General features: G+C 43.9%; 1 pseudogene; it reads right to left on the bottom strand.

Annotated features, from left to right (window-relative positions):
• Nucleotides 1–11,625: 11,625 nt before the first annotated feature.
• On the bottom strand, nt 11,626–15,201 carry LOC124704072 (annotated as a pseudogene).
• Nucleotides 15,202–15,858: the final 657 nt, after the last annotated feature.

Here is a 15,858-nt window from a genome sequence, read left to right as displayed (position 1 = left end):
GAAACCCAAAACCACTTCTTCTCTTCATGCTTGACTTCATAAGACAACGTTTAGGGTTAGGGGGTAGATACATGATTTTTCTGGTTTGAATATGTCTAGACTTTGTTGATCAACTTGAATGCTTAGTATATTACATAAGAAGACTATGTGGTTTGGTTTTTGATTTTCTTGATTTTGTTTGATTTTTTATGACCATTTGAATCTTGGTCAAATCCTAGGTTTGACCAAGATAATTTAAACAAGTTTAAAACATGAAAATGAAAAGGGAAGCATGTATCCTTCTTAGTCACGCATGGAAAAATCATGTATCTACCCCCTAACCCTAAACGTTGTCTTATGAAGTCAAGCATGAAGAGAAGAAGTGGTTTTGGGTTTCAAACATGGAAATTTCAAAAACCCTCCCAAAAGCTTCATTTTGGAGTGAATAAGAAGGATCCAGGCTTACTTTTCATTTTCATGTTTTATACTTGTTTAAATCTTGGTCAAACCTAGGATTTGACCAGGATTCAAATGGGCATAACAAATTCAAAAAAATAAAAACCAAACACATAGTCTTCTGATGTCATATAGCAAGCATTCAAGTTGATAAACAAGCTAGGTTCTAGACATATTCAAACCAGAAAATTCATGTATCTACCCCCTAACCCTAAACTCTATCTTATGAAGTCAAGCACGAAGAGATGTCGTTTTGGGTTTCAAACATGGAAATTTCAAAAACCCTTCCAAAAGCTTCATTTTGGAGTGAATAAGAAGTCAAGCACGAAGAGAAGTCGTTTTCATGTTTTAAACTTGCTTAAATCCTGGTCAAACCTAGGATTTGACCAAGATTCAAATGGGCATAAAATATAAAAAAACAGAAAATGAAAAACCAAAGCACATAGTCTTCTTATGTCATATAGTAAGCATTAAAGTTGATAAACAAGGTCTAGACATATTCAAACAAGAAAAATCATGTATCTACCCCTAACCCTAAACTCTATCTTATGTAGTCAAACATGAAGAGAAGAAGTGGTTTTGGGTTTCAAACTTGGAAATTTCAAGAACCTCCCAAAAGCTTCATTTTAGAGTGTCTAAGAAGGATCCATGCTTACCTTTTCATTTTTCATGTGTTAAACTTGTTTAAATCTTGGTCAAATCTACAAATGGGCATGAAAATTCAAAAAGATATCAAAAAATGGAAACAATTTTGTCAACGGTAGTAATAATTCATATGTGTTATGCATAAGACATCCTATAAGTTGCAAGCCTCATGCATAGAATACCAATAGTGCTCGCACCTTGTCCTAATTAGCTTGAATTTACATGGATTATCATTGCATAACATATGTTTCAACCGAGTGTCACAAAGGGGTACCTCTATGCCACCTGTACAAAGGTCCAAGGAGATAGATCGCATTTGATTTCTCGTTTTTGATAGATCTCAACTTAGGACATCCATACCGGGACAACATAGACAACAGATAATGGACTCCTCTTTAATGCTTAAGCATTCAACAACAGATAATATTCTCATAAGAGATTTTATGATTAATGTCCAAACTGAAGCTTCCACCATGATTCATGGCTTTAGTTAGCGGCCCAATGTTCTTCTCTAACAATATGCATACTCAAACCATTTGATCATGATAAATCACCCTTACTTCAGACAAGACGAACATGCATAGCAACTCACATGATATTCAACAAAGGTGTAATAGTTGATGGCGTCCCCAGAAACATGGTTACCGCTCAACAAGCAACTTATAAGAAATAAGATACATAAGTAACATATTCAATACCACAATAGTTTTTAAGCTATTTTCCCATGAGCTATGTATTGCAAAGACAAAGAATGAAATTTTAAAGGTAGCACTCAAGTAATTTACTTTGGAATGGCAGAGAAAATACCACGTAGTAGGTAGGTATGGTGGACACAAATGGCATAGTTTTTGGCTCAAGGATTTGGATGCACGAGAAGTATTCCCTCTCAGTACAAGGCTTTGGCTAGCAAGGTTGTTTGAAGCTAACACAAGTATGAACCGGTACAGCAAAACTTACATAAGAACATATTGCAAGCATTATAAGACTCTACACTGTCTCCTTGTTGTTCAAACACTTCACCAGAAAACATCTAGACTTTAGAGAGACTAATCATGCAAACCAAATTTCAACAAGCTCTATGGTAGTTCTTCATTAATAGGTGCAAAGTACATGATGCAAGAGCTTAAACATGATCTATTTGAGCACAACAATTGCCAAGTATCAAATTATTCAAGACATTATACCAATTACCACATGAAGCATTTTCTGTTTCCAACCAAATAACAATGAACGAAGCTGTTTCAACCTTCGCCATGAACATTGAAAGTAAAGCTAAGAACACCAGTGTTCATATGCAACAGCGAAGCGTGTCTCTCTCCCAAACAAAGAATGCTAGGATCCGATTTTATTCAAACAAAAACAAAAACAAAAACATACAGACGCTCCAAGTAAAGCACATAAGATGTGACAGAATAAAAATATAGTTTCACTAGAGGTGACCTGATAAGTTGTCGATGAAGAAGGGGATGCCTTGGGCATCCCCAAGCTTAGATGCTTGAGTCTTCTTGAAATATGCGGGGATGAACCACGGGGGCATCCCCAAGCTTAGACTTTTCACTCTTCTTGATCATATTGTATCATCCTCCTCTCTTGACCCTTGAAAACTTCGTCCACACCAAACTCAAAACAAACTCATTAGAGGGTTAGTGCATAATCAAAAATGCACATATTCAGAGGTGACATAATCATTCTTAACACTTCTGGAAATTGCACAAAGCTACTGGAAGTTAATGGAACAAAGAAATCCATTCAACATAGCAAAAGAGGCAATGCGAAATAAAAGGCAGAATCTGTCAAAACAGAACAGTCCGTAAAGACGAATTTTTCAGGGGCACTTAACATGCTCAGATGAAGAAGCTCAAATTGAATGAAAGTTGCGTACATATCTGAGGATCACGCACGTAAATTGGCAGATTTGTCTGAGTTACCTACAGACGGGGCTACTCAATTTCGTGACAGCAAGAAATCTGTTTCTGCGCAGTAATCCAAATCTAGTATCAACATTACTATCAAAGACTTTACTTGGCACAATGATACGTCTCCGACGTATCGATAATTTCTTATGTTCCATGCTACATTATTGATGATATCTACATGTTTTATACAGATTATATGTCGTATTTATGCATTTTCCGGCACTAACCTATTAACAAGATGCCGAAGAGCCGATTCGTTGTTTTCTGCTGTTTTTGGTTTCAGAAATCCTAGTAAAGAAATATTCTCGGAATTGGACGAAATCAACGCCCAGGGTCCTATTTTTGCACGAAGCTTCCAGAAGACCGAGGGGGAAAGGAAGTGGGGCCACGAGGCGCCGCCACAACAGGGCGGCGCGGCCCAGCCCTAGGCCGCGCGGCCCTAGTGTGTGGGGCCCTCGTGTGTCCCCCCGCGTTGCCCTTCCGCCTACTTAAAGCCTTCGTCGCGAAACCCCCAGTACGGAGAGCCACGATACGGAAAACCTTACTGAGACGCCGCCGCCGCCAATCCCATCTCGGGGGATTCTGGAGATCACCTCCGGCACCCTCGCCGGAGAGGGGAATCATCTCCCGGAGGACTCTTCATCGCCATGATCGCCTCCGGAGTGATGAGTGAGTAGTTCACCCCTGGACTATGGGTCCATAGCGGTAGCTAGATGGTTGTCTTCTCCTCATGTGCTTCATTGTTGGATCTTGTGAGCTGCCTAACATGATCAAGATCATCTATCTGTAATACTATATGTTGTGTTTGTCGGGATCCGATGGATAGAGAATACTATGTTATGTTGATTATCAATCTATTCCCTATGTGTTGTTTATGATCTTGCATGCTCTCCGTTATTAGTAGAGGCTCTGCCAAGTTTTTCTCTTAACTCCAAGAGGGAGTATTTATGCTCGATAGTGGGTTCATGCCTCCATTAAATGCAGGACGATGACGAGAAAGTTCTAAGGTTGTGGATGTGCTTGTTGCCACTAGGGATAAAACATTGATGCTATGTCCGAGGATGTAGTTATTGATTACATTACGCACCATACTTAATGCAATTGTCTCGTTGTTTTGCAACTTAATACTGGAAGGGGTTCGGATGATAACCTCGAAGGTGGACTTTTTAGGCATAGATGCATGCTGGATAGCGGTCTATGTACTTTGTCGTAATGCCCAATTAAATCTCACTATATTATCATATCATGTATGTGCATTGTTATGCCCTCTCTATTTGTCAATTGCCCGACTGTAATTTGTTCACCCAACATGCTTTTATCTTATGGGAGAGACACCTCTAGTGAACTGTGGACCTCGGTCCTATTCTTTACATCGCATACAATCTATCGCAATTGTTCTTTACTGTTTTCCGCAAACAATCATCTTCCACACAATACGGTTAATCCTTTGTTACAGCAAGCCGGTGAGATTGACAACCTCACCTTGTTTCGTTGGGGCAAAGTACTTTGGTTGTGTTGTGCAGGTTCCACGTTGGCGCCGGAATCCCGGTGTTGCGCCGCATTACATTCCGCCACCATCAACCTTCAACGTGCTTCTTGGCTCCTCCTGGTTCGATAAACCTTGGTTTCTTTCTGAGGGAAAACTTGCTGCTGTGCGCATCATACCTTCCTCTTGGGGTTCCCAACGAACGTGTGAGTTACACGCCATCACACAACAATGCAATAAAATAAAGATAAGGAGAGGTTGCTACAGTACTAACAACTTCCAAGACACAACAAAACAATAGCAAAATAAAAACATGGGTTATCTCCCAAGAAGTGCTTTCTTTATAGCCATTAAGATGGGCTCAGCAATTTTAATGATGCTCACATAAGAAATAAGAGTTGAAGCAAAAGAGAGCATCAAAAAGCAAGTATGAAACAAATTTAAGCCTAACCCACTTCCTATGAAAAGGAATCTTGCTCACAAATAAATTCATGAAGAACAAAGTGACAAGCATTGGAAGATAAGACACGAGTAACTTCAAGATTCTCAACATAAAGAGGGGAAACTTAATATTATTAAGATGCATATAACCATGTTTTCCTCTCCCATAATAACTTTCAGTAGCATCATGAACAAACTCAACAATATAACTATCACATAAAGCATTCTTATTCACATGCATAAAAGTATCATTACTCTCCACATAAGCATAATCAATTTTATTAGTAAAAGTGGGAGTAAAACTATCACAACCATCATTGTAATCATCATAAATTGCAGGCATGGTATAATCATAATAAACTTTATCCTCCATAGTAGGTGGCACCAAAATACCACTATCATTATAATCATCATAAATGGGAGGCAAAGTATCATTAAAGAAAATTTTCTCCTCAAAACTTGGGGGACTAAAAATATCACAACCAGCTTCCCCAAGCTTAAATTTTCTTCCATAGAATTAGCAATAATAGTGTTCAAAGAGTTCATGCTAATAACATTTCTACAACTATTTTGCAAACAAAGTTCCATGGGTTTTTTAATTCTCTCTTCAAACACATCATGTCCTAATTCAATATAAATACTATAAAGATCTCTAATATTTTTGGTGTTTTCCATTAAGCCTAACTAGTGAACAAGAAACAAAAAGATGCAATTGCAGGATCTAAAGGAAATAGCTTCGAGCACTCACACACCGGCAACAGTGCTAGGAAATAGCTTAGTAGTCGGAGGATGTGAATACCTTTTACCTTACCTCCCCGGCAACGGCGCAAGAAAATAGCTTAGTAGTCGGAGGATGTGAATACCTTTTACCTTACCTCCCCGGCAACGGCGCCAGAAAATAGCTTGATGTAGAGGTCAAAGATATCCCTCTCAAGCAACCATGCAATTGAGATACAAGAAGTCTCTTGTGTCCCCAACACACCTAATACACTTGTCAGATGTATAGGTGCACTAGTTCGGCGAAGAGATAGTAAGATGCAAGTGATATGGATGAATATGAGTGGTAATAACAATCTGAAATAAATATGGCAGCAAGTAAACATGCGATGAGAACAGTAAATAAACGGTGTTTCGATATTTGGAAACAAGGCCTAGGGATCATACTTTCACTAGTGGACACTCTCAACAATGATCACATAAATAAATAACTTCTCTTCACTCGTGCTACTTCAAACACTCTCTTGTTGGATAACAAACTCCATTCATTGTGTAGGGCTACAAGAGCTCCCTCAAGCCGGAGTAAACAAGCTCCACAACATTCGGAGTTCATATTTAAGTAACCTCTAGAGTGCATAATAGACCATTGCAATTTAGACCGAGTACTAACATAGCATACACACCGTCAACAATAGCTATGAAAGGGGGAATAGATCGCATCAATACTATCATAGTAATAGTTAACTTCATAATCTACAAGAGATTACAATCATAACCTACGCCAAGTACTACATGATGCACACACTCTGTCAACATTACATCATGGAGGAGGAATAGACTACTTTAATAACATCACTAGAGTAGCACATAGATTAATAGTGATACAAAGCTCATGATCACATAAAGATCACACCATGGGAGAGAGAGATGAACCACATAGCTACCGGTAGAGCCCTCAGCCTCGGGGAAGAACTACTCCCTCCTCATCATGGGAGACAGCGATGGCGATGAAGATGGCGGTGGTGTCGATGGAGATGCCTTCCGGGAGCAATTTCCCGTCCCGGCGGCGTGCCGGAACAGAGACGTCTGTCCCCCGAAACGGAGTTTCGCGATGGCGGCGGCGTCCCTGGAGTCTTTCTGGAGTTTCGTCAATTGGTATCGGGTTTTTAGGTCGCGAGGGACTTTATAGGCGAAGAGGCGGTGTCGGAGGGGCACCAGGGCGCCCTCCCCATAGGCCGGCGCGGCCAGGGGTCCACCCGCGCGGCCCTGTGGTCTGGGGGCCCTGGGCCTCCACTCCGTCTCCCCTTCGGTGTTCTGGTCCGTCTCGGTGAAATAAGATGTTTGGCTTTCGTTTCGTCGAATTCCGAGAATATTGCCCGAACAGCCTTTCTGGAACCAAAAACAGCAGAAAACAAGAACTGGCACTGTGGCATCTTGTTAATAGGTTAGTTCCGGAAAATGCATGAAATCATTATAAAGTGCGAGCAAAACATGTAGGTATTGTCATAAAACTAGCATGGAACATCAGAAATTATAGATACGTTGGAGACGTATCACTGATCTCTACGCCACTAGTCGGTATGTATTTACCTTTGGAGGTGGCGCCTTGTCATGGAGATCTTGCAAGCAAACCATATTGACGAGGTCAACTATGGAAGCGAGCAACCTATCGCTTTGGACACAACCACTTGTTGAATCGAGAATGGTTGCGTGAGCTCTTGATGGACTTGCTCGTGGTTGAAAAACCTCGTACGGCAATCCTTTTGAGCTCGTGACAATCAAGCTGTAATTGTCAAAGTGAACAATTCTAAGGATAACGCGAAGTCATCAAGACACGTCAAAAGACGTTTAAAGTCCTGTCGGGAAATTGCGAAACTCCGGAGTAATAACTGTTACATATATTCAAACAGACAAAAACCTGGCAGATCCCTTTGCAAAGGGACTATCACGTAATGTGATAGAAAGTGCATCGAGGGAGATGAGTTTGAGACCCGTTGATGTTACACCATAGTATTAACCCAACCTTTGTGATCGGAGATCCCGTGAATTAGGACATGGGAAGAACAAACTAGTGGTTTAATTGAGGAGAGTATTATGTAACCATTTCTATGTGAAGATGCACAACTCTCAATTGCTATAAGGCAGGTTGGCAACAAGCCTTAATGTGTTTATGTTCGCTATTTTAGCAAAGATGTTGTTCTACAGAGCATTCTTGAAATAACATACCTATATGAGTCCGATTGTTAAACGTCGCAATCTATGAGATTTGGGTGATCTCTAGTAAACTCATGAAGAGACCACGAAGTATGACGCATATGTTTCACCCGCGGGGTAGGCTACTGGCAGCCATGTACTGGTTATAACTTTGAGTGAAACCCTATTCACGCAAAACTTGCAATTCAAGGCTTAGTCCATTGTTCAAGTGTGAATGGATGTAGCTTAAGGTTCTAGGCGGAAGTTCAACTTAACAGTCTCTGCTAAAACACTGGTATATAAACAAGCAGCGAATATTGGTAAATCTCTAAATACGGGATTTGAGATCTAGTGAGGGATTGTTGAAATATTGGGCCCACACTTAGTGGCCCATACTAGATTTCAGATTTCCCTATAAATCTCAAAGCCCACATAGTGACAGCCTTGTGAGTTTGAGCCCAAGTTGATGGCAGCTCACTAGGGAGTGGCAAGGGGTGAGAAGTTTAGTCCCACATGGAAAGTTGGGAGGAAGTTAGACCACCTTATAAGGTGGGTTGTTCCACCACTAGTAAGTGAGTAAGAATAGGAGTGGTTCACGCGTGCTCCTCCTCCTCCTCGCTCGCTCGTCTCGACTCAACACGACACGACACGACACGATACGTCACGACGCGCGTCGCGCGCCGCGCTCGTGGTGAGTGGATTGAGCCGAGACTTTCCTTACTTTTTGCAGCTGAGGAAAACGAACAGAGTCCTAGACGGACGCGTCGCAGTTAGTCGGTTCGGGTCGCTCCCGGACCGTGGGCTATCTGTAACCGACTCGAAACGTGTGTGCGACGTGGCGTAGCCCACGTTGCCTAGGGTTTCCTGAGCCTATATAATCTCCTGCCCGGCTACCGCAGAAAAAATCTAATACACGAGTTAGGGTTTCCACCTCTCTCTGCTTGCGTCGCCATCGTAGCCTACTCCATCCCGCCCGCCGGCATGCACCGGCGAACGGGAGAGCAGGTCTCCAGAACCGCTCGCCTTTGCGATCCTGTACGGGAGAGGGCGAATTAGGTTTTTGGGAAGCGCTCTGCGCGACTGCTCAAGTTCTTCATCACGGGTCGCCTTCCGTCCAAGTCGGGCGGTGCTGCCTACCATTGTCTTCAACGCCGTCTACTTCGACCCGTCGTTCCCGTCGTCAACAACGCTGCCATCAACAACGTTACTGCTGCGACTTCATCTGCTACACCTCCACCGCCACCTCCATCGGATCGGTATGTGCGATATACCTCGATCTGTTTAGCGACGGATGTTGTGTTGTTTGCCCTGCTACTATTCATGTTGATTAATGCATCTAGTATGTTTGAGTTTCACATGTTAGTAGTTGATGTCGTCATGTTTAATATTCTGGAATTAATCATGAAAATTGTGTCGAATTATCCAACATCATTGTCTCCTCTCCCCTCGTCTATCTCGACACAGAATAAAGGTTTATTCCATAAAAGGAGGCAAAAGTGTTGCTCCATTCAATTAATTAAGCAAAGGTTTTACATAAAAAAGTGTGATAACACGGAACTAGTCTATCATAGTCAAAATACACGAACTTTTTGCCCCGTGGTTACCCAAAGCCTAGCTTAATTCTTCATCTTGTCGAGGATGATCGTAGAAGGTGCATGTTCGTTATTGAAGAGGCGATCACTCCGCTCGTTCTAAATTTCCCATGAAGTGAGCAAAGCAAGCGAGGATAAAAGCTTTTCTATTCGAAGTTGATCTATCCAACATATTGAGCCACCATTGCTCGAGAGAAAGGACCGACCATTGTTGAATATCAAGAGTATGTAGCTCCACCCAATCCTTGATGAAACCCCAAAGGCCCATGGTGTAGCGGCAATTGATAAGAAGGGGAGCGATTGATTTCAGAGTCCGTTTGCAAAGAGGGCAAACCCCACAATTTGGCCATTCCGCCTTTTCCAATCTGCAAGCCGAGAAAAAAACTTGATTTTTGGAGAAGCCCAAACCTTCCAAACCATGTGGTTCATGTTGGTAGAAGTGGTCTTGAGGAATTGTGCCTTGTATGCCGACTTCACCGTGTATTCCCCACTTGGAGATAGTTTCCATGTTATGTTGTTTTTCACGTCCTTGTGAAGATGAACATTGACAACTTTCATCCATAGCACAATGTATTGGGTGGCATGATCGAAAGAGAAGACTTCATTCATGTTCATCTTGCCAATCCACACATTCTTGTCTTGAGCTTTTTTATGTTCCATTTCTTCATCATTGGTGCCTTGAAAATAAAAGGGACAATGTCGTTTGGATCCATCAGTCGATCGAGCCAAGGTGACTCCCAAAAGGGCTTCTTTTACCCATTGCACACCGTGATGAGGGTGGTGGTGTAAAATAGTCGCATGTCCTCCGGCTGCAAGGGTTACCCAAACCCACCGAAATTTTTAAGCCATGGTCATTTCAATCTAAGTGCCCTTGCAAATTTATCAATGTTAAGGATACTGAGTCCTCCAAGCTCCTTGGGTTGGAAAACCTTATCCCAATTAGCTTTGCATTGCACTCCAGTAGTTTTGTACTTGGCCGACGAAAGAAAGGCTCTCTCAAGCTTATTGAAATAAGCAATGGTGCCCGGAGGTACCATAAGCGGTGTCAAATAGTAGATGTATTTAGAGGTAATCACCAATTTGACAAGAGCGGCGCGTCCTGGCATGGTGAATTTTTTTCCATTCCTAGTTGGAAGCTTCCCGGCGGACTTGCTTTCAAGATGTTGGAATACACTCTCTTAAGGTGCCGAACTGAAAGTGGTAGGCCTAAGGATCTCATTGGGAAGGTGGTGTGCATGGCCGGAGGCTCTCATGGACATCATCAAGGTTGACATTTTCACAACAAATTTGGGAAACGAAGCACTTTTTTAATGTTTGTGCATAGATCGGTTACTTCTCCAAATTCTTATAATTTTTTGATAAGTTGATGCTATTCTCTTTAATAGGTGTCACAAAAAACGCCGCGGTATCTTTGATGCATAGAAAGGCTGCGGAGGCACTCGCCCCAGCTGGTGGAGTGGTTCTCCCAGGACGGTCGTCATCGCGCCGCCCGCGGCAGCTTTGGCCATCGTCACACTGCAGGCGCTCTGTGTGGACGCATGTTGCTGTCGCCGTCCACGATGCCATAGGACCAATGGAGCTGCACCGGCGGCGGTGGCGGCGGCCGGCGGTACGAAGGACGGGCTTTATTACATGGCAAAGATTGACGGGCTACGATCAACCCAGGGGGATAAAACTGGAAGCCAGAGCCCCTGCGACGAGCCAGATCATGAGTCATGCGATTACGCTCCCTTTTCACCTGAGCATTCTACACATGGCGGTCTTCGGATTGATGTCGTTTACCAGTCCGCTCTTCGCCCGGAGGTCAATTCCCGGATCGCTGATGGCTTTGAAGACGCTTGCAATGTCGGTTTCAGTTACAAACTGCCCTTTAACCCAAGTAGAAGCAAGCTCAAGGCCATCACTGAAGGCGTCAGGCTCTGTTTCAGCATTCCTGGTAGGAGCATTGGCATTGCCTCAATGGAGCAAAGAGGGCCAAAGGGGCTCAAAATCTAGAGAATTTAGCATAATTCTGCAGGAAGTCGACAGGTTGACTAATTGTGGCTTTTCCCTTCTCATAGATGATATTTCTGCAAGCTGGCCCTGAAATAATTCTCTCCATGAAAGAAAAAAAAGGGAGAAACGGCCGATTGCCAACTAAACAGATTGTTTAAAATGTAAGCAACATGTTCATTTAGTTCGCCCACACGAGATGAATAAGGACAAGTTGCGAACCCCTTTTGACTGTCTCGATCCTTAAGGGACTCCATTCTTTCTCCACAAATAGTTTTGGCAAATAAATGAAGAAACCAACTAATAATTTTACATGCAGCTGGGGTCGCACGATCTCTCCTAGCAGAAACCATTTCACATCATTTAACTTTGATAGTTCATACTAGTGAAAAGCTTAATTGTTAGTAATCATTGCTATGGTAGTGATACCACCAAATTATTGCTGTCATCAGCAATCCACCTTCTTCAGCACTTCGTACTCCAACCCCTTCTGATCGTCCGTCGCTTCAATGCGGATTGTTGAGCCTTCACTGGCTTCTCCTTTGACCAACATCTTTGAGAGCATCGTCATCACATTCTTCTGCACCCACCTCTTTATGGGCCTTGCACCGTACATCTACAAGAGACAGCAATGCATGGTTGGCAAAATATAGAAACATGCAGAGAAGAAACAATATCTGGTTGCATGAAATAGTGAGGCTTTGATCATGTGATGGTAATCTGGAACAGAGGCTATACTTACTGGGTTATATGATTCCGATAAAATGGTGTCCACTGCAGCATCACTCACAGAAAGAGAGATGCCCTTGTTAGCTACTTTGGCAATAACATTCTTCACCTGGATCTTCGTGATCTCCTTCAGTTTGTCACGCGAAGCGGCTCAAATATAATGATCTCACTCAATCTGTTAAGAAACTCTGGCTTGAAGTGCTTCTGAACCTATAAGAGCAAATGTGTATGATAATTAGCACTGGCTGCTGCAGCTTTCTCGGGTGCAGTTTGGGATTCACAAACCTGTTTCATGAGAAGGCCCCGTGCAGCTTCCGTTGTGCCTTCCCTAGCCATCCTTGATGTTAGGTTATCTGATCCAAGATTTGAGGTCATAATGATGATGGTGTTCTTGAAATCTACAGTCTGGCCTTTGCCATCAGTCAACCTGCCATCATCAAGGATTTGAAGAAAAATATTGAACACCGAGGAGTCTGCTTTCTCCACCTCATCAAAAAGGATGACACTGTATGGGTGCCTCCTAACATTCTCAGTCAGTTGCCCACCATCTTCGTAGCCATGATAGCTTCAATAAGTTAAAGACTAGTCAAACAAAAGGCTAAGTATAATAAGGTAAGGAAATTCTATAAATTAAGAAGAGAAACACGAATTAAACCTTGGAGGTGCTCCAATGAGACGCAACACAGAACCACACGAAACATATTCAGACATGTCAAAGCGAAGCAACATCTTCTCACTGTCAAACAGCTGTTCCGCAAGAGCTTTTGCAAGCTCTGTCTTTCCAACACCAGTTGAGCCCAAGAAAAGGAAAGAGCCTATAGGCTGGCCAGGCTGATCAAGGCCAGCTCTGGAACGTAACACTGCTTCTGCAACTAAATTGACTGCTTCATCCTGGCCAACAACCCGCTCATGCAGTTTGTCAGCTAGGCGGATTAACTTATCCTTCTCCTGGTGATTAAGTGCAGTTACCGGAATTCCGGTCCATCTGCTCACAACCTTCAAATAACAACGTTGGAATAAGCATGTCAAGCATTTCTCATCGATTGCAACATTAGACACACATATTACTAAGAAAAGAATGCCTACTTGTGCAATATGATCTGGGCTAACAACTGCTTTCTTCACTGTATTTGCGGCCCTACTTTCCGCAATGTACAATTGGTCTTCTTGGTTCTCAACCAGCCTCAGTTTTTTGGTTGCAGTGACGCATGCTTCATCAATCAGATCAATTGCCTTATCGGGGAATTGACGACCTACAGTGTGGACAGCAATAATCCATCAATTTGCTCCAACATATATACATTCTAGACACTACTAGATGCAATTTGGTAGAGAATAAAAGCATCTTGCTCACTTAATTTAACTAACAGTGTTCTCATGAGTGTTTCCACCCTCCAACATGATCTATAAATTAAGCCAATTTTGTATCCAATGCAACAAGGATACCCCACATTCTCCTTTTAAAATGTGACTGCTCTTGCATTGTGCATATCCTAACCTTTATATAAATATTTTTAAATAAGCCAGTGACCCTTAACAAAGATGAAATCATCTACCTTAACAAATTACTGTAAGATCATATATACTCAATTTGATACCTTTTCTTTCACCAGTAAGTGAGTAGGTGAGTACGCGGTAAACATCATAGTAAAATTAGTGTGTCCTTACCAGTAATGTAGCGGCCAGCAAGCTGTGCGGCAGCAACAAGAGCTGCCTCCTGGATTTCGACACCGTGGTACTTTTCGTACCTTTTCTTTAACCCCTGTAGCATTGCAATTGTTGCTTGTGCACTCGGCTCCTCGACCTGCACCATTTGGAACCGCCGCTCCAATGCGGAGTCCTTCTCAATGTAATTACGGTACTCATTCAAAGTTGTCGCACCCACGCAGCGGATACGACCACGGGCCAACGCTGGCTTCAGCATGTTGGCGGCACTCGCGCGACTCCCCTTGGAACGCCCGCCACCAAGAAGCATGTGCATCTCATCGATGAACAGAATCACCTTGCCGTCAGCAGCCTCCACCTGCTTTATCACATCCTTCACGCGCCTCTCAAACATGCCGCGGTATCTAGTCCCAGCCAGCAATCCTGCGACGTCGAGCTCCACGACGCGCGCACCGGCGAGAGCATCAGGGACCGTTCCGGCGGTGATCCGCTGTGCAAGGCCCTCAGCGATAGCCGTCTTGCCTACCCCTGCATCGCCAACGAGCGCAACACAATTCTTGTTCCGGCGGCAGAGGATGTCAACAACATGATCAATCTCATCGTCGCGGCCGATCACTGGATCCACTTTGCGAGCCGACGCCGTCATATCCCGGCCGTACTTCCGCAAGCATGCACGACGATGGTAGTACCTCCATGCTCCCCAACAAATACCAGAAGCTACTCCAAGGCAGAAAAAAGTTCCAGCGTCCCTAGAGATAAGTCCGCGAGAGCGCGACAGAGAGGCCGTCAACCGATCGTAGAGTGTAGGATGTGCCATGAACCCATCAAAATCAAGCCGATCGTAGACTGTACTCCTTGCCATGACCCCATCAAAATCCATAACCTGCAGTCCTGAACAAGGCAAAACAATGGATTGCCTCATATACACCTACATACATACAGAGCACAAGTACTTGTTGTACAAGGATTATGCTTCCTATTTTATACGCTTTGGAGTTCTGAAATTACGACACCTGTCTAACTGTAAGACCTGGGATAACAGCGACATCAGGATAACAAGATTCGGCAACCTGAGGGACAAAAAAATACCTTTTTTTCAGAGAAAACTGACGAACAAAATATCACGACTATATTGCTGCTTCGATGATCCCCGCCACTGCGCCGCCTGCTCCGCGGAGTCCGCCCTTTCTCGCCCCACGCTCCTCGCCGCCTCCACCTGGTCTGGTGTGGGCAGGTGCCGCTCGAATCCCCAATCTACCGACGATTGCTCCGCCCCTCAACACCGACGATTGCGCAGCTGCAGTCCCAGTCCGCCGCTGGCTGCTCCGCGGGTAACACAGGGCCCCTCGTTGTCTCTGCCTGGTCAGGTGCGCCCCGGCGCCGATACCCGTCCGGCTCCGGCCTGCTCACGCTCGCACTTTTTTTTTTGAACTGCTCGCACTTCTTTTTTATGCCAACACGCACGGATCGACTTTTTTTTTTTTTGAGCACACCACCCCTTATAGCTTTATTCAATCAAAATATTATTACAAACTCCTGCGGGTGGGTCATTAAGCCAAACATGCCGCCCCTCGCCAGAATACAAGGAGCCTCTAGCTAGATCATGTGCATCTCCATTGGATCTCCGACCTTCATGAACAAAATCAAAAAGCTCGAACTCCACCCTGGTTGTCCTGATCTCCTTCACCACCTGGCCGTATGCTATGAGAACATCATTGTTGTTGATACTCTTGACCACATTGGCACAGTCACTCGCTAGCTTGACTCGACGCAAATATAGGTCCGCAGCCAAAGCCATGCCTTCTCTGCACGCCATCGCCTCCAAAATCTCTGGATCGTCCACACCTACCATCACCACTGTCGAGGCTCCCAGAAACGCTCCCGCCTCGTTCCTCGCTATGGCTGCTAGAGATGCCCGCTTGCTGTTCTTTGACAAATCTGCATCGACGTTTATCTTTGTGACACCTGGTGGAGGAAACCACCTCGGCGTCGCCGGCCGTGCCCCCTTCGCTGGCTCGTTCACCCCCCTCTGTACCTCCAGGTCTGC

Source organism: Lolium rigidum, chromosome 3, assembly GCF_022539505.1.
Source record: "Lolium rigidum isolate FL_2022 chromosome 3, APGP_CSIRO_Lrig_0.1, whole genome shotgun sequence".
Lineage (NCBI taxonomy): Eukaryota > Viridiplantae > Streptophyta > Magnoliopsida > Poales > Poaceae > Lolium > Lolium rigidum.
Note: the sequence above shows the minus strand (reverse complement) of the source record. Positions and strands in the feature narration are given on the sequence as shown.